The 25,830-nt window shown below is 42.4% G+C and overlaps 1 protein-coding gene and 1 pseudogene across 42 annotated transcripts in view; one reads left to right on the plus strand and one right to left on the minus strand.

Annotated features, from left to right (window-relative positions):
* PTPRD (protein tyrosine phosphatase receptor type D) overlaps positions 1 to 25,830 on the minus strand; it is a 1,852,740-nt gene that overhangs the window by 279,398 nt on the left and 1,547,512 nt on the right. The gene's annotated exons all lie outside the window — the stretch shown is intronic.
* LOC119948321 lies at positions 25,430 to 25,530 on the plus strand (annotated as a pseudogene).

Consider the following 25,830-nt stretch of genomic DNA (forward strand, 5'->3'; position numbering starts at 1 on the left):
AGGAGTTGGTTTTCCCAAAGAAATCTTCCTAAATTGTGTCATACCTTCTCTAATCCGGTGTAAAACTTGGGCCTTTTCCAAATAGAAAATCAATCAATCAATTGTATTTATTGAGTGCTTACTGTGTGCAGGACACTATTAACCACTTGGGAGAGTACAATATAACAGAGCTGGGAAACACGTTCTCTGCTCCCAAGGAGCTTACTGTGGTGAGCCCACAACAAGCTGCCTTGGAGTCAGAGGTCATGGGTTCAAATCCCGGCTCCGCCACTTGTCAGCTGCGTGACTTTGGGCAAGTCACTTCTCTGCGCCTCAGTTACCTCATCTGTAAAATGGGGATTAAGACTGTGAGCCCCCCGTGGGACAACCTGATCACCTTGTAACCTCCCTAGCGCTTAGAACAGTGCTTTGCACATGGTAAGTGCTTAATAAATGCCATCATCATTATTATTATTATTAAGTGACTGTGATCCCGTGAACAACAACAAGGATGAGACTTTGCAAAGGCACTGACGTGCTCTACCTGAGGCAAGTCATTGCTGGCCTGTGCAGGGGCGGAGCATGGAGGGAGGTGGTGGCTTTCTCTCCCTGGTCTACCCAGTAACGGGCTTGGACCAATCAATCACTGCCACATAAAGCCACAGCTGCCATTCATTCATTCATTCAATCGTATTTATTGAGCGCTTACTGTGTGCAGAGCATTGTACTAAACGCTTGGGAAGTACAAGTGTAGAAGGAGAGTAGTGAGGTGAGGTAGGAAGGGGCAAGGGGCAAGTCGATGGTAAGGAGTTTCTATTTGATGCGGAGGTGGAGTCTTTTAGACTGTGAGCCCCCTCTTTTAGACTGTGAGCCCACTGTTGGGTAGGGACTGTCTCTATATGTTGCCAACCTGTATTTCCCAAGCGCTTAGTACAGTGCTCTGCACACAGTAAGCGCTCAATAAATACAATTGATTGATTGATTGATTGTGCAACCATTGGAAATTCTTGAAGAGTGGGGAAACAAGGCCTCAACGCTTTTGTAGAAAACTGATCCATGCCAACGGCAGATAAAAGGCGGTTGTTTTGGGGGCACACGCAAAAGAGCAGCATGGAGACACGCTGAGACGCAGGGCTCCTGGAGGCAGCACCCAGGCACGGGAGCATGCTGGAGAAGCGGAAGCAGCGGGAGAGCAGCACGCGAAAGCAGCAGAAGACAGCGGCATTTGGAAGCAAAAAGAACAACCACTGGCCGAACGGGCTTCTTTGACCACAGACTGACATTGGACCCTTGGGTGGTGGAGTGAGCGAGTGAGTGTATGTATGCATCACTCCTTTGCACGTTGGTAAAAATTGCGTATTATCAATTCACATCAGCTGGGGGTCAACTGTGAGCCTTAGACATCTTCTACAGTTTGGGTGCCGATCAATGTTTTTCCGACGCTGCACTGGTATTGCTTGCTTTATTGTTACTAATATGTTCCCTGAAATCTGATCCCACTGAATTTGATCTTGTTTGTGAAGGACTCGTTCACAAATTCATTAGAACTGGGGCTTTGCTCCTCTCTTCCGAAGTATTAGCAAACCTAACAAAATCACTCTCGTTTTCAATCTTGAAGAACATACTCCAGCTTAGTACAGTGTTCCTCACAGAATAAATACTCTGGAGAAGCAGCGTGGCTCAGTGGAAAGAGCCCGGGCTCTGGAGTCAGAGGTAATGGGTTCAAATTCTGGCTCTGCCACTTATCGGCTGTGTGACTTTGGGCAAGTCATTTCACTTCTCTGTGCCTCAGTTCCCTCATCTGTAAAATGGGGATGAAGACTGTGAGCCCCATGTGGGACAACCTCATCACCTTGTATCTACCCCAGCGCTTAGAACAGTGTCTTGCATGTAGAGAAGCAGCGTGGCTCAGTGGAAAGAACCCGGGCTTTGGAGTCAGAGGTCATGGGTTCAAATCCCAGCTCCCCCAATTGTCAGCTGTGTGACTTTGGGCAAGTCACTTAACTTCTCTGGGCCTCAGTTACCTCATCTGTAAAATGGGGATTAAGATTGTGAGCCCCCCGTGGGACAAACTGATCACCTTGTATCCCCCCCAGTGCTTAGAACAGTGCTTTGCACATAGTAAGCATTTAAAAAATGCCATTATTATTATTATTATCATTATTATTAGTAGTAGTAAGCGCTTAATAAATGCCATCATTATTATTATTATTACTCAATAAATACCATTAGATTGAGTGATTTTTTTCTGGTCATCTGTAAAGCTATTGCATAATGGCTCAGGTCCATTCCTTGAGAGAAACCAATTTGATAATGTAACAAGACAGTATTAACTTCCCAATGGGTGCAATCTTCCAGCAGGTTCATTCATTCATTCATTCATCATTCATTCATTCATTCATTCACTCATTCATTCATTCATTCAGTTGTATTTATTGAGCACTTACTTTGCACAGAGCACTGTACTAAGCACTTGGAAAGCACAGTTCAGGTTATGCACCAGTCTAGAGAAACAGGGTGAAGATCACACTGTTCCAGTTTGCTTCTCAGAATGTCCCATCAAAGGAAATCAAAAAACCTTATTGAAGTCTAGATAGATTACCTCTATTGTGTCCATCTTGTGCAGCTGATGCTCCACTATCAGAGAAGGAAATTCAATTGAACTGGACGAATTTGTTCTTCAGAAAACCGGCTGCCTGCTTCCTTGTGTATGCGCTTCATTGTATTTGATGGCTTAATATCAAAAGCTTAACCTAGAATTCTCCCAGAAATCAATGTTAAGTTGCCCATCTGTAATTACCAAGACTTTCTTTGTTCCTTTTTAAGATGGGCCCAGAACATGGCTTTTTTTTTTCCAATCTTGAAGGTCTTCTTTCCTCTGCCTACACACAGTAAGCACTGAGTAAATACTATTGATTGATTAATTTAAGTATCCTAGGATGCATATTAACGGGTCCTGCTGATTTGAATACATTTGGAGATTCTCTCTTCAAGACATCCTTTATTTCTTTCTACACTGTATTTCAGCTTCTCTTATTCAAATACACGCGGAGTTTGAACTGGTAACAACTGGTCACACTGGATCATGTCACAAAGAAAAGGAAACCTTTTTTTCCACACTAATGTGTTATCACCATTCTCGTGAGCTGCAGTAGACTGGGAAATGCTTTTATGTCTCACACAAGCTAACCCTCCTTTTGGCTTTAGCCCAGTACTGTGCAGCCCAGAGGTCACTTATTCACGTTCTTCCTTCAGCTGGTAACCTCCCTTCTACTTCAAATTCACACCTGAAATCACATTTCATCCAAAAGACCTTTCCCGATTCATTTTTCTTCTTCTCAGATCAGCTCCTTGTGGAAGCGCTTAGTACAGTGCTCTGCACACAGTAAGTGCTCAATAAATACGATTGAATGAATGAATGAATGCTGTACTCTCCCAACTCTGGGTATTCTGCACAAAGTAAGTGCTCAATAAATACCACTGATTGATTCCCATACTACCACTGCAGGACTTCTGAAACTCACAATCTCCTGCAGCATTTCTGTCCATATTAATTTACATACTCTGCTATTTAAGCATTTATTTATCTACATATCAATTTTTCATTTTTCTTCTATCAGTAAATTACCTTCGTGCCTGCCTTTCCCTTGACACTGTAATGTTAATCCAAGCACTTATCCTATCCTGCCTTGATTACAGTATCAGCCTACTTGCTGACCTTCATTTATTCATTCATTCGGTCATATTTATTGAGTACTTACTGTGAGCAGGACACTGTACTAAGCACTTGAAAGGGTACAATAAAACAATAAACAGATACATTCCCTGCCCACAACGAGCTTACAGTTTAGACCTCCATGCCTCCTGTCTCTCCCTACTCCAGTCCATATGTCACTCTTCTGCCCAGATCAGTTTTCTACGAAAACGTTCAGCCAGTGACTCCTCACTCCTCAAAAAGGTCCAGTGGCTGGCCGTCCACCTCTGCAAACGGAAACTCCTTATCATCAGCTTTAGAGAACTTAATCACCTTGCCCCCTCCTGCCTTAACGCTACACTTTCCTACTACAAACCAACCCTCACACTTCACTTCTCTAATGCCAACTACTCACTGTACTTTGATCTCATCTATCTCGCCACTGACCTCTCACCCATGTCAGGCCTCTGGCCTAGAACACGCTCCCACTTCATATCCGACGGTCAGTTGACTCTTTCTCCCTTCAAAGCCTGATTGAAGGCACATCTCTTCCCAGAGGCCTTCCGTGACGAAGCCCTCTTTTCCCTTCCTTCCACTCCCTTATAATAATAATGATGGCGTTTGTTAAGCACTCACTATGTGCAAAGCACTGTTTAAGCTCTCTCCCTTTATTCATCCCCCCTCCCATCCCCACATCACTTATGTACATATCCATAATTCACTTATATTCATGTCTGTCTTCCCCTCTAGATTGTAATTACACTGAGGGTAGGGAATGGGTCTGTTATACTGTTACACTGTACTCTCCCAAGCTCTTAGTACAGTTCTCTGCACACAGTAAATGCTCAATAAATGCAGATGACCGATCGATTGATTGATTGTAAGCTCTTTGAGGAAAGGAATTGCGTCCTCTAACTCAGTTATCCTCTGTCAATCCCTAACTTGCATACTTTGCACACAACAGAGACTCAACAAACACTACTGATTGATGCAACACATTAAATATGTTGGGTAGGCTGAGGAACAGTGGGCTTGCCTAAAGCTATGAGGAACAGAGGACTCCAGGGAATAACTCTCACGGCTGTCCTGAATTATTTCATGGTTGTCATATTTAATTTGTTCATTTTAGCTTTTCTCTTTTTTCTTAATGTCTCATCTCTTTTCCTTTGTCAGCCAGCCCTCCCTCCTCTATGTATTGTGAGCTTTCCATAGGCCAGAGACCATATGTTAATCAATGTCCATATAGTCTCCCTAGCACACATAGTACAGGGCTCCATGATTTTTTTAAGCACTTAATGAGGGTTAATGTTGATTAACTGATTATTCGTTATACCTTCGCCATCATACTATTTATAAGCTTCTTGAGGAATCAGACACTTTCTGTAGACTTCGTGGTTTTCTTTCAGGTCTGCTCCTTCTAGACTGTAAGCTCCTTTTGGGCAGGAATCATGTCTACCAACTCTATTGTAATTGTACTCTCCCAAGCTATTAGTATAGAGTTCCGCCCATAATAAGTACTCAATAAATGCCACTGATTGACTGATTTGGATAGTTCTGGATTTAGTTAGCTTGGCATTTTGTCATCCTTTTGTCCTTACTATGTCCTGGTATGATTTGTTCCTGTTTTTGTAAACCATCTGTTTGAAGACAGCCAGCTTTCTGAGACACCTTTGCTTCTTAAGGTTCCTTTCCATTGGAATGTTCCTCGGGGTTCTGTAAGCCTATTAAAATTTGATTTCCTAAAGTTCATTTCCTTGCCAATTTCTTACACTCCTTCCTCAGGTCTTGAAGAGAATTCATCTTGTGAAAACTTCCCTTAAGGTTCGGAAGAATCAACTCAACTGGGGCAACTTCCCTAGTTGATTTCTTTGTTTTCTGTATGAAGAAAATTTGACCTCTGCAGCCTCAAAATCAGTTCGAAATTCCATGGCCCGTTAGCAACCTGCCCTGACACAAAGCTTCTTGGTAAATTGACCTCAGAAAGCCTCATTCACCTTCTCTTTATGATTTGGAATTCTAGAGCGGCATTATTATCTTTCACCCTAATCCCAAGGCCCATTTGAGTCGGTAATGTGTTGTTCGTTCCTATGAATCGATGCCTTATCATGGCAGGAGAGTTTGTCTGACGCTTCGGCACAGACTTTTCCATTATGGGTAGCCCTATATGGCATAGCTCTAGACTTCCTCAGCACGTGCAAAGTCGATTCCCCAGTGCTGGGCAGCAGCGGTGTGGGAAAGGTGGATGATCGGAACAAGTGATCGGAACATTGATCAAAGACAGTGGCAGAGACTCAAGTTTTTGCTGCGTGGAAGCAATCAATCAATCAATCAATCGTATTTATTGAGCGCTTACTATGTGCAGAACACTGTACTAAGCGCTTGGGAAGTACAAATTGGCAACACATAGAGACAGTCCCTACCCAACAGTGGGCTCACAGTCTAAAAGGGGGAGACAGAGAACAGAACCAAACATACCAACAAAATAAAATAAATAGGATAGAAATGTACAAGTAAAATAAATAAATAAATAAATAAATAGAGTAATAAATATGTACAACCATATATACATATATACAGGTGCTGTGGGGAAGGGAAGGAGGTAAGATGGGGGGATGGAGAGGGGGACGAGGGGGAGAGGAAGGAAGGGGCTCAGTCTGGGAAGGCCTCCTGGAGGAGGTGAGCTCTCAGCAGGGCCTTGAAGGGAAGCAATGCTAAACCACTTCTGTATCTTGGCAAGAAAAGTCTATGGATACACATACCAAAACGACCTTATGACAGAAAATGGGACATTCTGGGTGTTTCCATGGAGTCACTACGGATTTGGAAACGACTCAATGGTATTTGAAGAAGAAGAATGTTTTGTGATCATTTAAAAGGTCAGCATAAAGCTGGGATGTAGCAACAGAAGCATGACGCACGATATTCAGGCAGCAATCCTTCCCATATACTCTGTACTCTTCAGACCCTTTTGGATCACCTAACACAAAAAATAACGTGCAGAAACTGGAGAGGGTCTAAGGAAGAGTAATGTAAATGCTTACAGGGGTGGGAAAATGGGTCCTTCGAGAAAGGTTAAAGAAATTCACATGGATTTTAAGGGGATGGACCATAAGCTCTTTTAATAAGCTGGACCGTAAGCTCTGTTGGCCTCCTGCCTCTTTCTTCTCTGCCAATGTACATCAATTCTCTCGATGTACAAGACAATACCACCTTCTTTCTTTCTCTGCCTAATTAACCTGAACAACCTTAGTGGAGAATGTCATTCCTCAACAAGGATATTTTTTCCCTGTCTGCACATTAAATCTCACAGGATACAACACTACAAAATTGTCGTGCTCAGATTGAAAATGTTCAGTGCGGGTTTTAGGTCTTGGACTTCCCAATCCAGGACTGAACGACTGCAAATCTGTTGCGGCTAACCTCCTCACTGGGCCACTTACAACCATCGCCACACTGGCAAACTGTTACGATGACACTGTAGTGGCTCGCAATAGGAAGCGGCTTAACTGACTGGTTAGCCACAAAAGAAGCCAATATAATAAATGCAGGTTGGAGTGCCTAAATATTTATGCCAAAAGAAGGACAATAAAATAAATAGAAAGAAATCACAAGCTTGTAATGCCATTTCCAATGGAGGGTGATCCACCTCTCATTTTGCACACTTATGTTGCCAAATTTCATGGAAATGAGCAGAACTGCCATTTAAAAGACATCAAATAAACATTCTTTTTATTACAGGGAAATGCAAATATCAAGCTTTAACAAGTAAATCTAGGGTCTGTAATTTTAAAGCAGCAATAACAATAACCTTAGGGTATGTTTTCATTTTGTGGTTGATTTTATGAGAAACAACTGTTATTTTGTGTTGCACTGTTATGAGCCAGAAGCAGGCCTATTCTTTACAACAGAGGTTTTCATACAGAACTGGAGATTCAAAGTTCTGTGATTATACGTGCAGGATGTTGGCATGAATGCATATGAGACAGCAGCTCTAATCCCATGAAACAACAACTCTTTGCCAGTTATTTCCTTATATGGGACTTGAAAAATCTAAAATTTCCAGCTGCATTTCAATCTATGTAGAGAAAATCATTCAAATCCTCTATCTAAAGTAGGTCACTACTCTCCAAGAGGAATCTCTTTGGGTTGAGTCTTCCCTGTAAATTTAAACATACAGGTAGGTAGCATGATTAGAGAAGCCTTTTGCAGGATGTCCATCAGAGTTTGCATGCATACTTAAAGATATGCCTTTTTTGCTATCTAGTTGAATGAAAATCTCTCTCACTGGCTCTTATATTTGCTTGGAGTATCAAACGAATGAAGTGAAACGCCAGTGGTCATTCAGTGAGCTGCTGTCCCTAATTCTAAGATTTTGGAGAAATCAGCAGGAGGGACTAAGTTAATCGGTAAGTCTAAAAACGTAAAACTAAATCGAAGTCCACTGACTTTTCTTATTTTTTTCTTAAATTTGGAGCGGTGGAGGATTGGCATTTTGGGGAAAATTTGGGATTTATTTGCTGTGCACAGTTTGTCTAAAGAAACAGGAGCAATAGAGGAGATTAGTCATTTTTATAAGGGTATTTCTTAAGCATGTACTATGTGCCAGGCACTGTACTAAGCACTGGGGTACATACAAGATAATCGAGTTAGACACATTCCATGTCCCACACAGGGCTCATGGTTTTAATCCCCATTTCTCAGATGAGGTAACTGAGGCTCAGAGAAGGCAAATGACTTTCCCAAGGTAACCCGGCAGACAAATGGTAGAGTTGGGATAAGAATCCAGGTCCTCCGGCCCTAGACCCGTGCTCTTTCCCCTAGGCTACTGGTTCTCATGGCAAATATGGACTAGCGATGGTATATTTTATAGGCTAATGAAAGTGTTCATTAGGACACAGATTCTTGAACCTATCCCGAAGTAGGAAGCAGGGAGAAAAGAATAATAATAATGTCAGGCACTGTTCTAAGCTCTGGGGTAGCTACAAGATAATCAAATGGTGAGATAAAAACTGTTATTTAAATGCAAAAAAAGAAAATCCATCCATATTACTTTGAAACCCACTGTACGTCATTATTATAGTTTACATGCCTTTCCTTTACTTTAGATTGTGACAACTGAGTTATAGATCAGTAGCTTTGAGCTAATGCAATTGTGCACTATACTTGAGAGTCCCTTTGATGCTCTTTGAGCTCACTGAACAAAACAAATTTGCTAGATGAACACTTTGGTTGGCAAAATATAAAGATATATCAAAACAGTGAATGTCAGGCATTGAAAATGATAGCATATATCCATATTTTCCATTGTCTTTTCCTCCTGTCTATATATGCTTCATTTCTGGCCCCGCAAAGTCCGTGTCTTCTAATTACAGTGAACTCTCCTGAGCATTTATCACAGTGCTGTGCACGGAGTAAGTTCTCAATAATACTCTGAATGACTGGGGAGCCAGATTCTTCCCAGGGATGAAAATTATTTCCTTTAGGGTATCTGCAAGTGCCTGACAGAGTTGATGTCTTTCCCATGGCACCTCACTTAACTTCACTTCCATAGCCAGCTGAGAAATAGAATCCATTATGTGGGCAGCTGTTATCTTCGTGATTATTTCGATAATTTACATTTTGCATTTCCAGACATTTCTACATTTTAAACGTAACCTTAACCTGGCAGATTGGAAAGGGGGGTGGTATTTGATTAAAGTAAGCATGGTAGCCAGACTCGGAAAACAACTCTATACAGCCCTGTGTTAAAATTCTATAAATAATGTAGCTCTATTAGGGATTTCCAAGCCCAGGTAATTACTATGAAAGTTCCCACACAGAGTACTAGCGAGGCTGCTAATTGTGTGGCAGAAAGATTTTATTGTCTTAGACTGAAATCTTTTGTGATAATCCTACAATTTTCCCAGTTTATTCCTACACAGGAAAACTATCACATTTGAATGAATACACCTGCGTAAAAGAATAACACAGCCCTACGATTATACATTTCCTAAAAGAAGAAACTTCAATTTTACTTTGCTTAAAATGGGTAGAAAATAGGAGCCTTTCTTTAGGGAGGGACAACTGATTATTCAAAATGAATGACAAATTCAGAAATTCAAACTGCTAGATCTATTTCAAATTGTTTTAACCTGACGGTGGCAAGTATTGGGCTCACTTGCCTTTAACGTCTCTTAAATTTGAATCTGCTGCTAGATTTAAAAGGGACTGCTGAAAAAAGAGCAGTATTAGATAAAACAAAGCGTCTAAGTTTTTTCAAAAAGCTAAACTTCAACAGTCTTGGCTACGGATGTAAAATATCCCATTGAAATATGTTTGTCATCTAGCTCACCCTAGGTCATTCATTCTTGGTCATTAGACAGACAGGGGGTCAAGTGCTATTTTGCCATCAACAGTGCCATTCCCCTTTCCCTTTTTTCATGCCTAAACACTCAAATTTCTAACTTAATTTTCTGGCTGCTTGGGACACAGTGCCGGTGTCGTTTCTGAGCATTTATCCCTTTATTCCCAGGATGACTAAGGGAAGTCATGAAGACAATTTGATCAACTAAATGATTCTGAGGAGAAGCTTTGGACACACACAGCTTTTACAGAGAAATCAATCTAATGCAAAGTGTGAAGCAACCAGACATATTGCAAAAGAAGAATGGGAATCCAGGTGTGCCTTTCACAAAAGCCACGCACCCTCCTGCCTCAGCCAGTTGCATTCTGGAGAAGAAATGAAACATGGAGAGAGCTAAAAAAGACCAGTGTGCTTCCTCCTATTAAGCAAACTCAAGACATGCATGCCACAGTTCTTTCAGTGGATAACTAGTCTGATAGTGAGGGGATTTTTCATTTATTCATTCGATCATATTTATTGAGTGCTTACTGTGTGAGGAGCACCGTACTAAACTCTTGGAAAGTACAATTCAGCAATAAAGAGAGACAATCCCTGCCCACACCGGGCTTACAATCTTGGGGGGAAGGGGAGAGACAGACATAAAAACAAGTAAACAGGCATCGATATAAAAAATAGAATTGTAGATGTAGACACATCAAAACGAGCAAACAGGCATCAATATAAATAAATAGAATTATAGATATGTACACATATACTGTGCTGTGGGGCGGGGAGAGGGGGGTAGAGGAAAAGGAGCAAGTCGGGGCAATGCGGAGGAGAGGGCGAGCTGAGGAAAAGGGGGGCTTAGTCTGGGAAGGCCTCCTGGAGGAGGTGGGCCTTCAGTAGGGCTTTTCAGTAGGGAATTTTAGTAGCTATTGCTTGGTGGAGTTGAGGAAAGAGGGCGGTCCAGGCCAAAGGTAGGATGTGGGCCAGGGGTTGACAGTGGGACAGGCGAGAACGAGGTACAGTGAGAAGGTTAGAACCATAGGAGCGGAGGGTGTGGGCTGGCATGGAGAAGGAGAGAAGGGAGGTGAGGTAAGAAGCACCACTGGAGATTTTTGAGGAGGGGGGTGACATGCTCAGAATTTTTCTGTACAAAGATAATCTGGGCAGCAGAGTGAAGTATAGACTGAAGTGGGGAGAGACAGGAGGTTTTGAGATCAGAAAGGATGCTGATGCAGTAATCCAGTTGGGACAGGATGAGTGATTTTACTAACACGGTAGCAGTTTGGATGGAGAGGAAAGGGCGGATCTTGGCGAGACAGAGAGACAAGGGTGGTCTGTGACAACTGACTATTGGCTATTCCAAGGACTGTTATGAAATCTGAAGTCAACCTGTTCCAAGTCCCATCTATTTCAGTCAGAAATCAAAAGCCTCGTGGCATAAGCATCAAGAAAGCTAGATTCAGGAAAGAGGTCTCTTTAAATCTCAGGTCATCCAGAATGCCTTCTTCACATCTGTGATGGGCACCACTGAACTTCACAAAAATCTCCGTATACACGTACAGACTATTATTTAAACACTTCATAAATTCATATTGATAGAAAATTATCCCGTATCTGCCTAAGCTTTTAGTACAGTATTTGGTATGCAGTAAGTACTTCATCAATCAACAGTACTTATTGAGCACTTGCTGTGCAGAGAGCACTATACTAAGTGCTTGGGAGAGTACAATACAATGGAGTTGATAGTCTCCCTGCCTAAAAAGGGCTTACAATTTAGAGAAGACATGAATAAATTACAGATATTTACATAGGTGTTGTGGGGCTGATGGTGAGGTGAATATCAAGGGCTTCAAGGGTATAGAACCAAATGCAGAAGGGAGAGGAAGTAGAGGAAATGAGGGTTTAGTCAAGGAAGGTGATTTTAATAAGGCTTTGGAGGTGGAGAGATGGGTTGTCACATACAAAGTGGGGAGAGAGTTACAGGGCAGAGGGCGATTGTGGACAAAGTTTTGGCAGCAAGATAAAAGAGACTGAGGTGCAGTGGGTTAGAGGAGCAAAGCGTGTGGGCTGGGATGTAGTCGGGAATCAGTGAGGTAAAGTTGGAGGGGGGATCTTATTGAGTGTTTTGAAGCAAGAGGTATGGAGTTTCAGTTTGATGCAGTGATGGATGGGCAAACACTGGAGGTTCTTAAGGAGTTGGGAGATATAGACTGAACAGATTTTTAGAAAAATGATCTAGGCAGCAGAGTGAAGCGTGGACTGGAGAGGGCAGAAACAGGAGGCAGGGAAATAAGCGAGAATACTGATGCAGTAGTCAAGGTGATCTATAATTGCTTGGATCAGCACAGAAGCAGTTGGCATGGAGAGACAAGGGTGGATTTTAGCGAAGTTGTGAAGGTGGAACTGACAGGATTTGGCCACCGAATGAACACGTGGGTTGACAGGGACAGATAAGGAAAATGCCAAGGTTACAGGCTTGTGAGATAGTCGTGTTGTCTACAGTGATGGGAAAGACGTGGGGAGGACAAGGTTTGGGTGGGTAGATGAGGAGTTCTGCATTTAAATTTCTACTTTGAGGCGCTGTGGGACATACACAGAGACACCCCGAAGGCAGGAGAAAGTGTGAGAGAGCAAAAAAAGGAGGGAAGCAGAGCCAGGAATCATCTATGCTGAGACAGCAGTTTAAGTTGTTGGCGTTGGAGCAGGTGGGAGAAGAGAAAAGGGGCCGGAATCAAGCTCTGAGGGACCCCCCACACTTTCAGAGGGTGGGAGGCAGAGTAGCAGCCCTCAATAGAGAACAAAAAGGACTGGCCAGAGAAACATGAGAAGATAGCGTCAGCAAAACCAAGGCTGCCCAATGAGTAAGGAGAAGGTCCACAGAAGCAAAGGCAGCCTCTTTGGGTCACGGAGGACTAGAACAGAGCAGAAGCCGCAGGACTCGACAAGAAGAAGAGCACCGGTGACCCCAGAGTGGGCAGCCCCCGTGGAGCAAAGATGGAAGCCAGTCTGGAGAGAGTCACATAGGGAATCCGAGGAGAGGAAGTGGAGGCAGCGGGTACAGACAACTTGCTCAAGGAGTTTGGAGAGGAACATTATGAGGGTGAAAGGAAGACAACCACAACATTAAAAATAATGACAATAAAATAATCATAACGTGGTAGTCAGGGACAGAAGACTGGAGGGGACAAGAGTTTCGATCACGGGCAAGGAAGGGGATCGGAGGCTCAGGAGGAGGGGTAGATTTTGAGAGGAGGTGGGAAGCAGCATGGCCTAGTGGAAATAATACGGGCCCGGGAGTCGGAGCACCTGGGGCCTAATCCCTGCTCTGCCAACTGCTTGCTGTACGACTTTGGGTAAGTCACTTAATTTCCCTGCCTCAGTTTCATCAACTGTAGCTCAGTGGAAAGAGCCCGGGCTTTGGAGTCAGAAGTCATGGGTTCAAATCCCAGCTCCGCCACTTGTCAGCTGTGCGTCTTTGGGCAAGTCACTTAACTTCTCTGTGCCTCAGTTACCTCATCTGTAAAATGGGGATTAAGATGGTGAGCCCCCCGTGGGACAACCTGATCACACTGTAATCTCCCCAGCACTTAGAACAGTGCTTTGCACATAGTAAGCGCTTAATAAATGTCATTATTATTTTATATTATTACTTAGACTGTGAGCCCCACGTGGGACACGGGACTGTGTCCGACCCAATTAACTTGTACCTACCAAAGTACAAGTTTCAAAGTCTTCTAGACTGTGAGCCCACTGTTGGGTAGGGACCGCCTCTATATGTTGCCAATTTGTACTTCCAAAGTGCTTAGTACAGTGCTCTGCACACAGTAAGCGCTCAATAAATACGATTGAATGAATGAATGAAAGTGCTTTGAACAGTGTCAGTTTGACACATAGTAAGCACTTCACAAATACCACAGAAAAGCATGGAGGCCCTCTCCCAAGATAACCAAGATACTTCCCACGCTGGGAAGGCAGCGTGGCTCAGTGGAAAGAGCCCAGACTTTGGAGTCAGAGGTCATAGGTTCAAATCCCAGCTCCGCCACTTGTCAGCTGTGTGACTTTGGGTAAGTCACTTCACTTCTCTGTGCCTCAGTTCCCTCATCTGTAAAATGGGGATTACGACTGTGAGCCCCACGTGGGATAACCTGATCACCTTGTAAACTCCCCAGCGCTTAGAACGGTGCATTGCACATAGTAAGTGCTTCATTAACGCTATTATTATTATTATTATTATACTCCTGGGAAAGGTGGCAGAGTTGAAGAGGGACTGGAGGAGGGAGGGACTAAAGAGGAGCCGGGGAGGATTCTAGGAAGATCATGCTTGATGGTCTCTATTTCGTCAACAAAATACATGATCAGGTCATTAGGGGAAAGAGATGGGGGTAGGGGCAGGAGGATGGGAAGTTTAAGGTGAGAGTTGAAAGTCTGAAACGGCTGTCACAGGCAACGAGCATGGGAGGGAGAAGCATTGTTGCCGGCAGAGGAGAGGGCAGAATTACAGCATGTGAGGATGAATTCTCATGGATAGGGTAGGCTTGGTGTCTGGATTTCTGCCAGCAGCACTTTGCAGCTCACACATAGGAAAGAGGAAGAATACTCTGGAGTGATTGAGGACTGCAGGTAAGTAATTCGAGATCAGTGGAGGAACAGGGGAGTGAAGGAACCAAGCTGAGGGGAAAGGGAGGCACTGAGAGGGCAACAACCTGTGTGGCAAGAAAAGGAAGTTGGGGCGTGGAGACTAAAAGGGGCATGAGGACTTCAGAAAACTGTAGTGTTCTTCTTATTATTATTATCATAATTATTATTATCCCTCTAGACTGTAAGCTTACTGTGGGCACCTGTTTATATTGTCATATTGTACTCTCCCATGTGTTTAGTACAGTACTCAGCACATAGCAAGTGCCCACTAAATACGACTGTTTGATTGATCATCGCTTGCTATCGTTTTCCTTCATCACCTCTCATCTCTAAACACTTCCTTGCCCTTGATGATTTGTATTGTTCAGCAAATGCAGGTTGCTGACCAGTTCTTTATGAATATTTCAGAGAAAAAGCATTTTGTAAATTCAATGAATAATGCAATTTGAGTTATTAATTTCCACACAATTGATTACAAATAGAAAAAAATCCACAGATATGAATAACTAGACTAGACCAATGTTTCCTAAAAGCAGCACTTTACATTCATGGACAATCATTACTTTTCCATCACTTTTTTCAATGTTATTGCATCAGTTATGGCCTATCTTTTTCTCACAACATCCCTATGAAGTAGGGAGAGGAAGGTATTTTCATCTCCATTTTATAGGTGAGGAAACAGGCACAGACAATACCAAAGTCCCACAGCAGGTCAGGGACAAAGCTGTGTGTAGAACCTGGGTTTCCTAAATCCAGACCCTTTCCTTCACCACACTGGTAACAGAGATGAACTGAGAGACACACAGATGGAAACAGAGATTGAGACAGAGAGAGCTGGAATCAAATTGAAAAGATACAAACAAATGAACAGTAAGAGTATTTTACTCTGCTTCATGGACTTCCGATAGTTCTTCATTTTTAGCCTGAATTTTATAAAGGGCAGCTCTCAAAATGTCATAGAGGCTGCACATTTGAATAGGAAAATTTTAGTTGAGAACGACTTGTCTAGAATGTAGTTTTAAAATGGAAATGAATGGCTTTTACATCCAAAAAGTCCTCTGCAATTAGTCTCTGTAATACTAAGACATACATGGGGAAAATGAAAAATAATTAGTTGTCAGCTTTCCATTAAAGTTTACAAAATGAAAAAGGTTAACCAAAGTCACATGTGATAACTAAATCTCATGTTCTCACACTCATCACTCTGTCAGAGTTAATAACACTATCCTAAAAACTAAAACGCTGCTTATGTTACACATGTCTTTTCACTCTGTGCTACAAAAGCCTGAGATAAAAATGTAAAAGCTTTTAATTGCAGCAGAGTGTTGTTGTAAAGAGCATGCTTTCGTGTTTTAAAGCAGATTCCTTCACCACTATAGCCACGGAAGGTGTATTTCTTTGACGCAACTATAAAGTCAATTTGCCCTGTATTCTACAGACTCTGGCAGCTGTAAAGTTGAGCTCTACTAAATAATAATGTTGGCATTTGTTAAGCACTTACTACGTGCAAAGCACTGTTCTAAGCTCTGGACTAAATGGACGAAGCAGCATGGGCTAGTGGAAAGACCACAGGCCTGGGAGCAACAGATACTGGGTTGTAATGGTGGAATGTGAGCCAATCTTCTGTCATTTGCCTGCTGTGTGACCTTGGGCAAGTCCCTGCTTCTCTGTGCCTCAGTTCCCTCATCTATAAATTGGGGATTCAATACCTGTTCTCCCTCTGATTGGACTATGAAACCCATATGGGACTCAAACTTATCCTAGCAGCGCAAAACCCATTATTATTATTATTCACGAAGGGGAAAGTGTACAGCGATTATCTTTCTTTCCATGCTACTGCACTTTTACCCGAAACTGGCAGTATTTGCTTTCTAGGTGCCAAGCACTGGGCTAAGCAACTGCCTCTTGTCAAAACATATTTAGGTGAGGCTGAAGAGTAAATGACAATAACTAATTAGGATAAAAGTAACCTCCCACTTCAGAATCGGCATCTTTAAAAAGAGAAAAAAAACACCACCACCACCAAAAATACATGTCCAAATGAATCTCCCCACTGTCAGCACATATGTCCCTCCCCACATCCGGGAATTTTTATTCAAAGACCTCAGGAAATGTAGAGCAGAGGGACAATAGACAACTCCCTAAAAGGAACATGTTGGCTCTCCTGGAAACAGTTTCTTTCAGTGAGAAGAATATTGAGATTTCCATTCTTTTAAAATTACGCCTGGCCCTGATTGGAAAAGACAGAAAGTATGATGTACTTTTGACTTGAATACTTGGCCCCTTAGAGAAAAAAAAAGGACACGACAAATCACCACAAAAGACACAGAGTGAGCAGCAACTAGTGCGTGAAACTCATACACAGGAAGGAAAGCAGACACTCAGCTCTGAGTCTACTTAAGGCCTTCTACAATTTTCCACAGAGCATAATGGAGGGCTTGGGTCTTTTAGGGAATATTATGCATTAAATCTTGACTCTTATGAGAAAGCAGCATCACCTAATGGAAAGAGAGCAGGCCTGGAAGCCAGAGGACCTGGGTTCTAATCCCAGATCTGCCAGTTGTCTGCTGGGCGACCTTGGACAAGGCACTTAACTTTTCTGTGCCACAGTTCCCTCATTGGTAAAATGGGGATTCAATACCTGTTCTCCTTCCTATTTAGACTGTGAGCCCCATGTAGGATCTGGTTATCTTGTGTATACCCCAGTACGTAGTAAGCACTTAACAAATATCATTATTATTACTGTTAATATTATCTTCATCATCATCGGGAAGGAAGCGTGGCATAGTGGATACAGCGGATACTCCTGTGCATGGGAGTCAATAGGTCTTGAGTTCTATTTCCAGCTCCACCACTTGTCTGCTGTGTGACCTTGGGCAAGTCACTTCACTTCTCTGTGCCTCTTTTAGCTCATCTGTAAAATGAGGATTGAGACCGTGGGCCCGCATTTGCTTCTAACCCAGCGCTTAGTACAGTGCCTGGCACATAGTAAGTGCTTAAAAAATACTACTATTATTATTATGATTATTATTATTCAATTTTCAGGGAAGAAGTCTAACTGCCAAACTCCAGGTTCAAATGATGATCTAGGAACATCTTAGTTTTTGATGGTCTTTTTGATGTTGTATCAGGAAAGAAAATATCTGCTATTGCAGCAAAGTACAACATTATGAGATAAGCAGCTGATAAAATATCGGTCAAAGAATTCCACACCTCCGTTTTCTATTCCTTGGTTTAACTTACTGAGAATAGACTTTTCAGCTGGCCTCTTGCTTACAGCAACTTCACTCAGACATGTTTTATAGAAAGATGAGACACGATACCATTGGGTTACAGGAGCCGATTGCTCTTTCACTCGGCTTTCCTCTCCTTTCTTGCTCGGTTTCTCAGACAACGGTATATTTTTTGAAAGCTGCCTTTCACGCTGCCTGCCTCCTCCGATAATGTTCTGGCTCAGAAATGTGAGCCAATCTTCAGAAAGACTTTACAAGGCATGACATTTTTGACCATTCCAACTCATAAAGCTGAGAACTGAAAAAAGAACTCAATGAGCAACTCTAGCCTCAAAGGGTATATTATTCTTTATGCAGCAGCACAACGGGATTCTGTTTTAAGGTAATCCTGCGTACAGCCACATCATGCTATGGTCCATTCACTGCTGCCCTGGGGAACTGTGTTCCCTTATTCTTCCATCAGGTTCTAAACAATCAATGGTATTTATTGGCAGAGCACATGCTGTCTCTGTAGTGAGCAGTTGGGAGAGTACAATATAAAATTTTGGTAGACATGTTTCCTGACCACAAGGACCTTATGATATAAAAGGGAAGACAGATGTTAAAATGAATTACAGATGTACATGTAAGTGCTGTGGGGCTGAGGGTGGGGGGAATAACGGATTGTATCATAAAACATTACACTCAGGTAGGAATGATCGTACTGCCCAAGATCACCCAACTGGCCAGTGGTGGAGCCAGGATTAGAATCCAAGTCCTTTGACTCCCTGGGCCGGGTGCTTTCCACTGGACCAGACTGCTTCCCAATTTACACGACATAAACATAAGTCATCCAATATTTTCTGCATGTTCATAAATATCATTATCTCATCCTTTGGGATAGCCCAAATATATAAATTAGCATACCAAATCAATCAATCGTATTTATTGAGCGTTTATTGTGTACAGAGCACTGTACTAAGCGCTTGGGAAGTACAAGTTGGCAACACATAGAGATGGTCCCTACCCAACAGTGGGCTCACAGTCTATTGGGTCAGTGGCTCTCCAGGCTGGGTTGGTGCCTTCAACAGCCTTCAACCATCTTAAGCACTGGGGTAGATATGAGATCGTCAGGTCCCACCTAGGGCTCACAGACTGTCATAATAATAATAATAATAATAATAATAATAATAATAATAATAATAATGGCATTTGTTAAGCGCTTACAATGTGCCAAGCACTGTTCTAAGCTCTGGGGAGGATACAAGGTGATCTGGTTGTTCCACGGGGCGCTCACAGCCTTCATCCCCATTTTACAGATGAGGGAACTGCGGCACAGAGAAGTGAAGTGACTTGCCCAAAGTCACACAGCTGACAATTGGTGGAGCCGGGATTTGAACCCATAACCTCTGACTCCCAAGCCCGGGCTCTTTTCATTGAGCCACGCTGCTTCTCGCTAGTAGGGTGAATAGGTATTGAACCCCCAATTTGCAGATGAGGGAACTGAGGCCCAGAGAAGTCAAGTGACTCACCCAAGGTCACAAAGTTTGGATCACATTATTCCCTCCTTGGCTTTTAACGTTATGGTTAGGGATGTATTGTCCTAGCAGTGCCGTATACCAAGCACTTGGGACACCCAACAGAAACACAAGACATGAACTCTGCCTAAAAGCAGCTTAGACTCTAATGGGGGAAGACATTCATTCATTCAATCGTATTTATTGCGCGCTTACTGTGTGCAGAGCACTGTACTAAATGCTTGGAATTCAATTCGGCAACTGATAGAGACAACTCATTCATTCATTCATTCAATCGTATTTATTGAGCGCTTACTGTGTGCACAGCACTGAACTAAGCGCTTGGGAAGTACAAGTTGGCAACATATAGAGACGGTCCCTACCCAACAGCGGGCTCACAATCCCTATGCAACAACAGGCTCACAGTCTAGAAGATAATAGTGGTATTTGTTAAGCGCTTACTATGTGCCACGCACTGTTCTAAGCGCCGGGATAGGCACAAGGTAATCAAGTTTTTCTATATGAGGCTCGCAGACTAAATCCCCATTTTACAGCTGAGGGAACTGAGGCACAGAGAAGTGAAGTGACTTGTCCAAAGTCACACAGCTTCTAAGTGGTGGGGTAGACACACAACTATATGTATGTATTCACAAGTGCTGAGGACGGCCATAAATTCATAAATTAATATATAGGAAGTACATATAGGGATAATAACAACTAGGGTAAGGCTTGTCGAAGGAAGTGGAATCTGTAGGAAAGAACTGAAGATGGAGAGGTCTGACCGATACTGTTGGGAAAAAGAGAGTTCCAGACCTTGGGGAGAGAGAAAGCAAGGAGACCAGAAGAATCCTAGGTTAGAGTAGTATGAAATTAGGGTACATCAATTACTCTAAACTCATCTCCAATTTTCTAACTTCTCTAATGTTACCCTTTATTAATCCATTATGACTTTATCTATGACTTTTTTTAAACCCTTTTCAAAATTTATTGATTCTTTCTCTCAAAGACCTTTCAGTAATGAATTCCAGAGAATACCACACACTGCGTAAAGAGGATTAAATTCAGCTGCGTATGAATTTTCCATATGGATTCTAAGCGCACTTGTTATAGAAGCTGGTCACTGATCTTCTCTAAGATAAGGAAAAGGCAAAACCCCCCTTATATCATTTGCAACCTGTGTTGTGAAGGCCCATTCCCCCAATCCCCAGATCTCATTTAGCATTCCTGCTGCATTTTCTCATCCTAAACAGGTGGTCCATACTACAGTCTGGATATGAGAGAATTCATCACTGAGGGACCAGTGACCTGCTCTCCATTGTCCCTAGGAGGGAATGTGGTGAATAGAGCGGCACTGGTCTTTTCTGAAGTGAAGTTGGCATCTCAGGAATTTTTCCCTTAAACAGCTAGCCCGAATATCTTAAATACTTGATTGCTTTCTCTCCAGGCTTCTCCTCATCATCACTATCAACGAATCAATCTATGATATTTATTGGATTCATTCATTCATATTTATTGAGCACTTACTGTGTGCAGAGCACTGTACTAAGCGTTTGGGAAGTACAAGTTGGATGCCAAGAGTGCTAACACTATAATGCTTAAGAGAGTAATAATAATAATTGTTAATAACCATGATACTTGTCACTATGTGCCAAACACCGTTCTAAACACTGGGGTAAATACACGTTAATTAGGTCGGACACAGCTCCTGTCCCGCGTGGGTCTCACGATCTAAGTAGGAGAAAGTAGGATTTAGTCCTCACTTTATGGATGAGGTGACTGAGGCATAGAGAAGTTAAGTGACTTGCCCAGGGCCACACAGCAGACACATGCCAGAGTCAGGATTAGAACCCAGGTCCTCTGACTCTCAGGACCTTGCTCTTTCCAGCTTCTCTGTTTCTCCTGGGTTCCCTCATCGACAAAATGGGGATTCAATCCTAGTTCTCCCTCCTAACTTAAACTGTGAGCCCAGTGTGGGACCTGATCATTTCATATCTACCCCAGGGCTTAGTATAGTGCTTAGCACAAAGTAAATGCTGAACAAATACCACAGTTATTATCATCATCATTATTTTATTATTATTACGTCCTCTGCCCTATGGGATTGTAAAATGTGATGGGGAAGACAAACATGTTTCAAATAGTGAAAGCATAAGGAAGAACAAGTGTAGAGCAAGAAGTAACAAGAATCTGTACAAAATCCTCAGGATGAAATAGCTGAACAAATAACTAAATAAAAATAAAAATGAAATATAAAAATATGAATACAGTACAAACGTATACATGAGTGCTCTCCAGTGCCTTGACTGCCTTCCTCAGAGTTGGGTAAATTTCAGTCTGCATCAATTGATTTTCCAGCGGTATACAATGGGTCAACCACCTGTTTCATTTCTGGAATCATCAGCTGGTGAACACTGGCTTCAGGTGGTAGGAGCCCATCCATCCCAGACAAATTTTTCCCGTTACAAAAGAAACCCCTTTCCTAATGCATCACACTTCTTTATGTTGCCCCATCATCCATCGACACTTTGAGGCTCTATCTCTCAAGAATTGGCAGCATTTCAGAAAACAGTAACACACAGTTGTTGGTTTCCTGATCCTTCCTAGCAATACAATTAAGTGCAATACCTGAGGATTTCCATAGATGATGGTTAATCTTGACAGTGAAATGTCCACTCTTGAGATTTCCCTACTCTCTTGCTTTAAGAATGGTTAGCACTTAGACCACAATAGGCTCTCTTTATTACTTTTTCAGCCTGCAGATTGCAAGATTTAAGGAATCCCTAAGTGGTAAACAAAAGTATTGGGATTGACAATTCCATGGGTTACCAGTGTTACTTTTATAAATCAGAAAATTCACAATGCTCTTTGAAACTTATTCTCTTGAAAATCCAAATGATTGAATTAATAAATATGGCACATATGTGCAAGAGCCAACAGGGTAGACTACAGCTTGATCTTGAGTTATTTGACAGAAACACACATTTCAAAGTTACATAAATCCTTTCATATGAACTGTACACAATTTTCTGTTTATTTGTCTGTAGATTATTTTCACACCTGAATGAAGGGAAATTTGCAAGGGCAACTTCAATGAGGAACATCCTCAATAGGAAATAAGTAGCTACGGCATGCTAAAAATGCACCTACTTTAGGTTGTGCTGATTTTTTAAATACTAAATTTGAAACATGTAGGTTGTCCCACTTAAAGCCTTGACTTCAAAATTGCCATTTCTTTTTACACCCAATTAAATTGTCAGAGTAATGAGGAATTGCCCAACTGAGTAGAGCTGTGAGGATTCTCATAATGCTGCTTTTGCAGTCTTAATTTGCAGATGTATTTGACTAAAATAACAAATTAAAGATGTCCCCTACAATAAAATCTGTAATGCTTCCACCAACCGCCGTTTGAGAAAGACACTGAAAGAAAACTTGTTTGACAGAATGCCTTTCCTCATGAAAAGGCAGAGAGCATTTTTTCTTCCACAATAATAAATTCTGACTATGAAAAATGATTAATAGGCCTCCATTCCATGATAAAGATTAAATAATGATCATATAAAAAGGGTACACGAAATCTTGGCACTTTCAATCAGCTCAAAGATCTCAGCAGCTGATAATATTTACAGCTTAAAAAGTGCAGAATTGGTTTAAGACTATCTTTTTCCTAGATACATGCTGTGTATAGAGATGAGAAGGGTGAGATCAGGGCTCCTAAAGATTCTATTAGACAGTTTCCATAATGAATGGCATTCATGTAACATCATTAAAATGGCTGTGAGTGATCATTATCAATGAAGGGCTATGAACAGAAAGCCACAATTCTCTACATAAATAGTAAAAAAAGGCTTAAACCCACTCCACTTCGAAATGTCCAACTTTAACCTTTAAACTTTCTGCTGATAGGGTGATAGTCCTTTCTTCTCCTTCTAAAGGTGTGGTCTCCCTTTGTCATGCTTGTCTTTTTTTTTTTTTTTTTTTTTTGCTAGAGAGAGAAAACCTCCAGGATATGACTACAAAAAAGGAAGATTAGATAAAGCTTTAGGCCAATTTAGCCCTACACCAATTTCTATTCTTGAAGCAAATCACCAGTCCATAAGAATGTTCAATTACATTTCTCTGCTCCAATTTTTCTCCATAATCTGAAGAAGCATCAGTGATAGACCTCATTCCAATCCAAACATTTAGAGTATTTTATTGACAGTTCTAGGAAGAATTTGTACATTTCTATAAGCAGCATAGCTGAACGGAAAGAACACGGGCCTGGAAATCAAAGGAGCCAGATTCTAAACCCAGCTTGGCCACTTGCCTGCTGTGTGACCTTAGACAAATCACTCAACTATTCTGCGCCTTAGTTTCCTCATCTGTTAAAGAGGAGTCGATAAGGTTTTTTTCCTCCTACCTAGACTACGAGCCCCCTGAGGGACAGGGACTGAGTCCAACCTGATCATCTTCACCCGATGGATGTGCAAAGGAGAAATAATTTGGGGAAGGCATTTTTCAGTAGAAAAATTATTTCTGCCTCAAATACGCATGGATGAATTTAAGATTAACCCATACCAAAGGTCAGTCAGTGACAAATGGAACAGATGGACTAAACAGAATTCAGGAACCTCAAACCACTAGCCCTACTTCTAAGCCCATTCGCTTGATTCAGTCAATCGGATTTATTGAGCGCTTACTGGGTGCAGAGCACTTGATGAATGGGGGTCATCTCAGACTTTTCCTCACCTCTAGACCAATCCCTCTAATTTGATTAAATTCCATTTTGGCTTAAGTGCAGTCTCAGAGTCCAAACAGCCTTGGTGGTGGGGGGCGATGAGGGAATTTATGCCCAATAAAAGGAAGGCATGAAACCGTCCCATTGTCCTCTTGTCAGGGTGGTATGATCCCTACCTAGAGTTTGGCAATCCTATCGTTCCGAGGAGTGACAGAAAGGACTAGAAACCAAAACTTCTCTTGTTCATTTGAAAACAAGGCTAACTACTTTAGCTCTATCAAGGAGGCATCATGGCCTATGTAAAGAGCACTGCAGTTGAGGTCTGGAGACCCACGTTCCAGTCCCAGCTCTACCACTGGCTTACTTGGTGACCTTGGCCAAGTCGCTTAACATCTCTAGGCCTCAATCTAGAAAATGGGGACAGGATATGTTGTGAGCTCAGTGTGGGACAGTGAATGTGTCCAATCTGTTCCCCTCTTTTATCTACCCCAGTGTTTACCACACAGTAAGTAAACACTCACTATGGAAAGCTGCATAGCCTAGAGGAGAGGGCACGGGCCTCACAGTCAGAGGACCTGGGTTCCAATCCAGGTGCCACCACTTGCCTGATGTGTGATCTTGAGCAAGTCACTTCTCTGGGCCTCAGTTTTCTTATCTGTAAAGTGGGAATTAAGTACTTGTTCACCCTCCTAATTAGACTGTGAGTCCCATGTGGGACACAAACTGTGTCCAATCTAACTTGTATCTACCCCAGTGCTGAGAATACTGCTTGGCACCTAGTAAGCACTTAACAAATACCATTAAAACAGCACTTAATACATGCTATAATTATTAACAAATGGGAAGAATCCATCAAGTCCCTTCTCTGTTTCTTTCAACGTGCCACAGCGTTTGGAAGATTATGCTTAGCCTGGGCGCTCTGTCAGTAACCTTAAGAGCAACTGAAAAATCTTCCTGATTTGCTCCGTCCTGGATGCTTGATTGAGAGGAGAGCAAGAGAAAAAGGGAAATAGATATACATGCCTCCTCTCTTTCAAACCCCATCAAAAGATTTGCCTCCATTGTGAGGCATTCCATGATGAAAACCCGCACTATCCGGGATATTCCCTTCACTCTGCAACCTCGGCATCGGTGCTTACCTGGTTTAGGAACAATGTGGCCTGGTGGAAAGAGCACAGGCCTGGGAATCAGAGGACCTGAATTCTAATCCTGGCTCCACCACTTGCCTGCTGTGTGACCTTGGGGGAGTCAACCTCTCTGCGTCTCAGTTCCCTCATCTGCAAAATGGGGATTCAATATCCATCTTCTCTCATACCGAGACTGAGAGCCCAGTGTGGGACCCGATTGCTGGCAGCACATAGACTAAAATTGGAACTCTACAGGGAAGATTAGCCTGGCCCCTGACCAAGGATGACACGCAAATTCGTGAAGCATTTATTTTGTTTTCTAGAGAAGCAGCATGGCTTAGTGGAAAGAGCCCGGGCTTGGGAGCCAGAAGTCATGGGTTCTAATCCCGGCTCCGCAACTTGTCAGCTGTGTGACTTTGGGCAAGTCATTTAACTTCTACGTGCCTCAGTTACCTCATCTGTAAAAATGGGGATTGTGAACCCCACCTGGGATAGCCTGATAACCTTGTGTCTCCCCCAGAGCTTAGAACAGTGCTTGGCACATAGTAAGCGCTTAACAAATACCATCATTATTATTACACCAGAGCATAATACAGTCCTTGTTGCATAATAAGCACT

Source organism: Tachyglossus aculeatus, chromosome X4 (genome assembly GCF_015852505.1).
Source record: "Tachyglossus aculeatus isolate mTacAcu1 chromosome X4, mTacAcu1.pri, whole genome shotgun sequence".
Lineage (NCBI taxonomy): Eukaryota > Metazoa > Chordata > Mammalia > Monotremata > Tachyglossidae > Tachyglossus > Tachyglossus aculeatus.